General features: G+C 37.5%; 2 non-coding genes across 2 annotated transcripts; one reads left to right on the top strand and one right to left on the bottom strand.

Annotated features, from left to right (window-relative positions):
* The first annotated feature begins 5,805 nt into the window (after positions 1 to 5,805).
* TRNAS-GGA (transfer RNA serine (anticodon GGA)) lies at positions 5,806 to 5,892 on the top strand. Its single transcript has one exon. It is a non-coding gene; the product is annotated as a tRNA-Ser (tRNA).
* A 1,219-nt stretch (positions 5,893 to 7,111) lies between these two features.
* TRNAT-UGU (transfer RNA threonine (anticodon UGU)) lies at positions 7,112 to 7,184 on the bottom strand. Its single transcript has one exon. It is a non-coding gene; the product is annotated as a tRNA-Thr (tRNA).
* Positions 7,185 to 7,258: the final 74 nt, after the last annotated feature.

The raw sequence follows: 7,258 nt of genomic DNA, 5'->3' as shown, positions 1-7,258 counted from the left end.
TCCATGATTCAAAATTTCCTTGCCAAGCTACATGAAACAGATTTCCGGACGTCCATAGAAAGATTATTGCTAATTGCCCAAAGTGAGAAGCAAAAATGTTCTGATAAAGACGTTCTTCAGTAATATCATCATGACTTTCGAAATCATGTGCGGTAGCAATACCAAACCAAATACGACGAGTAGTGGGGTCCTGAGCTAAGCCTTGGCTAAACCTGGGAAATCTTAATTCCATAATGCCTTTCAAATCCTCCTAGCCACTATCCTACTGCAATAATTCTCGCTAAGAAGAATGCCCATGTCGTGGCAATTCCACCCAGAAGGTAATGGGTTACTCCTACAGCGCGTCCTTGTATAATGCTCAAGGCTCTAGGCTGAGTAGCAGGAGCAACTTTTAATTTGTTATGAGCCCAAACGATAGATTCAATGAGTTCTTGCCAATAACCACGGCCGCTGAATAAAAACATTAAACTGAAGGCCCAGACAAAATGAGCACCTAAGAAAAAAAGACCATATGCAGATAATGAAGAACCATAAGACTGAATGACTTGCGATGCCTGTGCCCACAAGAAATCTCGAAGCCACCCATTAATCGTAATGGAACTCTGTGCAAAGTTTCCCCCTGTAATATGAGTTACCACCCCTTGATCACTTATAGTACCCCAAACATCCGACTGCATTTTCCAACTGAAATGGAAAATGACTACCGAAATTGCATTGTACATCCAGAATAAACCTAAGAAAACATGATCCCAGGCGGATACTTGACATGTTCCCCCTCGGCCAGGCCCATCGCAAGGAAAGCGAAAACCTAGATTTGCTTTATCGGGTATCAAACGGGAACTCCGAGCAAATAAAACACCTTTCAAAAGTATTAATACAGTCACATGTATGGTAAATGCATGAATGTGATGGACTAAAAAATCTGCGGTTCCTAATGGAATAGGTAACAAAGCCACTTTGCCACCTACTGCTACTAACTCGCCGCCTCCCCACGTTAAGCTAGTACTTGTTGTTGCACCAGGAGCTGTTACGCCAGGCGCAGTAGCATGGATATTTTGTACCCATTGAGCAAAGATAGGTTGTAATTGTATGGCAGTATCCGAAAACATATCTTGTGGACGGCCTAAAGCACTCATGGTATCATTATGAATGTACAAGCCAAAACTGTGAAAACCTAGAAATATACATACCCAGTTAAGGTGGGATATGATTGCATCGCGGTGTCTAAGGACGCGATCTAATAGATCGTTGTATCGAGTAGTTGGATCATAGTCTCTTACCATAAAAATTGCTGCATGTGCAGCAGCACCGACTATTAGAAATCCGCCAATCCACATGTGGTGTGTGAACAAGGAAAGTTGTGTACCATAGTCAGTAGCTAGGTATGGATAGGGAGGCATAGAATACATATGATGAGCTACAACAATGGTTGTAGAGCCTAGCATAGCTAGGTTAAGAGATAATTGAGCATGCCATGACGTTGTTAAGATTTCATAAAGACCCTTATGGCCTTGTCCTGTAAATGGGCCCTTGTGAGCCTCCAAAATATCTTTAAGTCCATGGCCAATACCCCAATTGGTCCTATACATATGACCTGCGATTAGGAAAAGAATAGCAATAGCTAAATGATGGTGCGCAATATCGGTCAGCCAGAGACCACCGGTTACTGGATCTAGTCCTCCGCGAAAAGTCAGAAATTCTGCGTATTTGGACCAATTTAAAGTGAAAAAAGGGGTTGCTCCTTCGGCAAAACTAGGATAAAGTTGAGCCAAAAGGTCCCGATTCAAGATAAATTCATGAGGAAGTGGTATCTCTTTAGGATCCACCCCAGCGTCAAGAAATTGGTTAATTGGTAAAGATACATGAATTTGGTGCCCCGCCCAAGAAAGAGACCCAAGTCCTAATAATCCCGCTAAGTGGTGATTCAACATGGATTCTACATCTTGGAACCAGGCCAATTTGGGAGCGGCTTTGTGATAATGGAACCAACCAGCAAAAAGCATTAACGCTGCAAAAATCAATGCACCAATTGCAGTACAATAGAGTTGTAATTCACTAGTTATTCCAGATGCTCGCCAAAGCTGAAAAAAACCAGAGGTTATTTGGATTCCTCGGAAACCCCCGCCTACATCACCATTCAATATTTCTTGCCCTACTATAGGCCAAACTACCTGAGCACTGGGTCCAATGTGAGTAGGATCACTTAGCCATGCTTCATAATTGGAAAAACGGGCGCCATGAAAGTACATGCCACTCAACCAAAGAAAGATAATGGAAAGTTGCCCGAAATGAGCACTAAAGACTTTTCGAGAAATCTCCTCCAAATCACCAGTATGACTATCGAAATCGTGAGCATCAGCATGTAGGTTCCAGATCCAAGTGGTAGTATCAGGGCCCTTAGCTAGTGTTCTTGAGAAATGGCCGGGTCTGGCCCATTCCTCAAAAGATGTTTTTACAGGATCCCTATCCACAACAATTTTTACTTCTGGTTCCGGCGAACGAATAATCATTAAGTCCTCCTCTTTCCGGACAAGACATACAAAGAGACCCGCCAACTGTCTTTTTAGTGAATCTTTGAAAGATATATATTTTGAAAGATAGATTTTGAAAGATAGATTTTGAAAGATAGATATTGTGATTAGTTCTTTTCTTTACTATCTACCATCCTTCTATTTTTTTTTTAGTTATTCACTGGAGCAATTATATATTGAAGTCAATCCGAGGCAAGTGTTCGGGTCTATTATGACATAAAGATTAGGTGCCTAACGGACATTGTTTATCTTGAAAAACAAATATTTCTCGACGTAAGAAAAAAATCTTTTTTATTTTTAATTTAAGAAACTAGTGTATTTTTTTTGAGGGCATAAGCTCCTATCTATATCTACTTTCCTTGAGCATAATATAGGGTTTTTTATTTGATTCTAAATTCCAAGATAACTCATTAGAATTATTAATAAGATGGTCCTAATATATTAGCAATATTTAGATTGCCCCCTCTTTTTATTCACTTTATTACTTCTATTCTAGACCCTATCCCTATGGTTTATTCTTATGAAATATCATATAAAATAGAAGGTATAAGAAATGGATATAATGAAATTCTTGATTCGATCTTACGACCTAATTTATTTGATTAATGGATCAACAACCAAACCACCCATTTTATGAAAAAGAAGGAGCATGGTCTTATTCAAATTCAAAGCGCTTCGTAATCTTCAACCAGTTCTGTGCTTCAATATAATTTCCCGGAGTAAGCGCTATAGCTTGTTTCCAATATTCAGCAGCTTGATCAAACCAAGCTTCCGCAATTTCCGAATCACCCTGTAGAATGGCCTGTTCTCCTCGGTCGGAATAGGAAGTTCCTTCCCTTAGAACCGTACTTGAGAGTTTCCTACCTCATACGGCTCAGAAATTGCTATCTGAATTTCCCCTATCTTAACTGAATTCGATTTATCAAAAATCGATCCAATTTGTTCTTGGGTTAAGCAGAAGAAATTAATTACCTAAGTTTCAAACCCTAATTTTTATCAATAATCAGTTTGATCTTTTTTCCCACCTTCAGAAGAATGAAGCATAGATAGATATAGAGCCTTCGTTCAAATTTTCTGAGAGGTAACTATCCCGGTTTCATATATGAAATCTCTATAGAATCCTTGAAAAAGACTTTTTTCCATAAGAAAGAAAAAAGAACTTACTATCTTTGGGATCTGATACTACACCGCTGCTTAATCCCTTAGTGGATCGGCTCTATTACATAAGCGGATTCCTAAATTTTGCCCCATATCATGGGATAAGTAAGCAGTTTTTTTTTAGTTGTATCGACCCAGTCGCTCACTAATTGATCTTTACGGTGCTTTCTCTATCAATTTGAGAAACTTTATCCATAGAGTAGTAGTATAGGCCATACTTTCTTCGTTTTTTGATTCTCGTGAAGTGTCCTTCCTTCCTACAGCTGATAGGGAAAAATCGTTGTTTTTACGATCCCTATGTAGAAAGCCCTTTTTTTCTAGTATTTACTAGAAAATTTGATCCTCTCTTTTTTTTTTTTCTTTCTATAGTGGAGATAGTCGCACGTAATGACAGATCACGGCCATATTATTAAAAGCTTGCGGTAAGAAGGGGTTTCGTTCTAGTGCCCGGAAATAATATTCCAAAGCCTTTGTATGCTCTCCATTGCTTGTGTGTATAAGGCCTATGTTATAGAGTATATAACTTCGATCATAGGGATCGATTTCTAGTCGCGTAGCTTCATAATAATTTTGCAAAGCTTCCGCATAATTTCCTTCGGATTGAGCCAACATCCGTTACGGTCGTTCATTCTATTCAAAAAATCTCCGTTCCAAAACCGTACATGAGGTTTTCATCTCATACGGCTCCTCCCTTCTGTACATAATAGTACTAAGCGAAATAATCTATAGAATCAAAATAGAATTAGTCCCGTCTCATTATGAACCGAAAGGGGCTGGTATTTTTCCAAGAAATCTCTAGCCAACCTTCCCACAAGAGGTTTTTCTTAACACCAATGAATTCTATTAATGCTAGAGGAAAACGATAAGCTCCAATAATTTCTTTGTTCTCAACGCCTCCTATTTAGAGGAATTAGCTACTTCAACGATCTTTGATGGTTATAGGGGTATCCAAAGTACAAACCTGATGGTTGTTTGTTATCCCAACCATTCTTCCCAGCCCTGATACCGATCAGGAAAGGGGTAATTTCTAACAAAGTTTTTCTCTTGTTGATTCCTATTTCTAGGTGTAGTGCTTTTCTCCCCTATGCTGCCTACGGATACTAATAGAGTAGGATTGGCCTGTAATCCATACCATACCATATCCTGTAGGTGTAACCTTTCGCTCAATACTCAAATCTACAATTGAAGTATCTGAAGCCGCATCAATCGAGGATACACGACGGAAGGAATTGTTAGTTCGCCTCACCTTCCCGAAGCGTGGGTTTGTTTGCTTTACAAATTTGGTTCTCTCTATGCCAACCCCCCTCTCTTTTTCGTAAGACTGAGGTATAGGTAGGGCTAAAAAAAAGCAAAAAAAAGAGTCAAATCGCACCATCTCTATAATAAGTAAATGCCTTTTTTTCTCCTGAGGTTGTCGGAATTATTCGCAATAAAATATTGGCTACAATTGAGGAGGTCTTATCAATGAAATTTCCATTTCCACGGGATCTAGGCATAATTCCCAACCCATTCTATATAGAATTGTTTTCATTCCTTCACAAAATAACATAAAAACAAACACATTCGATTCTTATAATTATAAATAGATTGATCCATATGCTCTACTCTAAATCCATATGCTTTAAATGGATAAGAGAGATATGGATTTTCCGCTCAGCTCAAATTGTATCCTTTTCCTTCTGCTTGGACACGAAGAGATATGAAATATTTGACTAAGACTGGATTTCATTCCACTTTCCTATTTCTGAACAACAACTTATGTTATCAACTATTTCGTGTTTTCAAAGTTATTAATTGTCTCATACCCTATTTTTGATTTCGATAGTATGGTGTAGCGTATCTTATGCAAACGGAATTCTAAGGTTTCTTTATTTTATTATGCAATAAGAAGAATTCTTCCATTTTCTTTTTCTTTAGTTGCGGGAAAACCCAAATTAAAACTTTTATTTTATAGCGAGCGCAATTTCTAGTAAAAAATCCTGTATCCTTCCACTTAGATCAAAAGGAATTTTTCCAATAGAACTATGGAACCCCCGAGTGGTTGCGGTTGTACCTGTACTGCAGGAATAAGAAAACTCGCTATTCACTCAGTTTATTTTCCATAATAAGTTATGTAGGAGAGATGGCCGAGCGGTTCAAGGCGTAGCATTGGAACTGCTATGTAGACTTTTGTTTACCGAGGGTTCGAATCCCTCTCTTTCCGTTTTTCTTAATTCATCAACGTTAAGGATCACAATGTATCAAATCAAATAACAATTTTTTCCAGCAATAATATAATATCTTATATTATCTTATTTTGATTTAATAGAAATTAGAAATTCTCTATAGCAAATTACTGTGGTATGTAAAATACACATAGAGGAAAAAAGAAAAAAGGATCCTAATCCTAGGGTTAATCAATTTTAGCTAGTTGATGGGAAAATACAAATTAATGGTAATGGTCTTAGGGCGATTTAGTTCGGGGAAAGGGGAAGGGGAAGAAAATTCTATGAACCTTTCCTTTTTTCGTTAAGTTCAAGTCTGACGAGAGTAATATTCTACAACTAACAACTCATTTATTTTGAGACCGACCCACTTCCTATCTAGGATTTTATTTACTAGTCCTTTATATTCCAACGTGTCAATCGCCAAATGCTTTGGCAATTTCCCCGGGTCCGATGAAGCAATATAATTTTGAACCAGACCTTTTGATCTTTGGTTATCTTTCGTAGTAATAATATCTCGGGGTTTGCAACGAAAACTTGGTATATTGACTATACGACCATTAACTAAAATATGTCTATGGTTGACTAATTGGCGGGCCCCAGGAATGGTTGAAGCCATACCCAATCGAAAAAGGATATTATCCAAACGCATTTCAAGTAATTGTAGTAAAACCTGGCCTGTTGACCTTTTTGCTTTTCCAGCGATATGTACATATCTAAGTAATTGTCGTTCTGTCAGACCATAATGAAAACGCAATTTCTGTTTTTCTTGAAGACGAATACGATATTGCTCCTTTTTCCCAGAATTGAATTTTTTTTTAAGATTACTTCCGGATTTAGGTGTTTTTCTAGTGAGTCCTGGTAAAGCTCCCAGACGGCGTATTTTTTTTAAACGAGGTCCTCGATAACGGGACATGAAGACTCCTTTTTTTATTTTATTGAAATTTCATTTTACACAATTAATTTCATTGTATTTACATTACAGAATACATCGAAATTAAAACTGAATTAAACTACAGGATAAACAGAGTAAAATCAACTAAAGTACCCCAAAAAATGGAATTTCATCAAAATCTTTTTTTTTTGTATATATATTATTTATTTTATTGTTTTGTATCTAGCAAAATTGTAAGGTAAAAAACATAAAAGATCCTGGATTCTCCATTTAATTCGGAAAAAAAGAGATTCTTGTTCGTAGAACATCGATAGAGAAAAAAAAGCCGACTATCGGATTTGAACCGATGACCCTCGCATTACAAATGCGATGCTCTAACCTCTGAGCTAAGTGGGCTTACATAACGGAAATAGTGTAACAAATAGAAATAGGTATAGTATAGGAAATCCGTAAAATCTCAGATATTAGTT

This window comes from Triticum urartu, unplaced genomic scaffold (assembly GCF_056163025.1).
Source record: "Triticum urartu cultivar PI428250 unplaced genomic scaffold, HENAU_Tu73 scaffold1536, whole genome shotgun sequence".
In the NCBI taxonomy this organism is placed as follows: Eukaryota; Viridiplantae; Streptophyta; class Magnoliopsida; order Poales; family Poaceae; genus Triticum; species Triticum urartu.
This window is presented reverse-complemented; position numbering and strand designations above follow the sequence as displayed.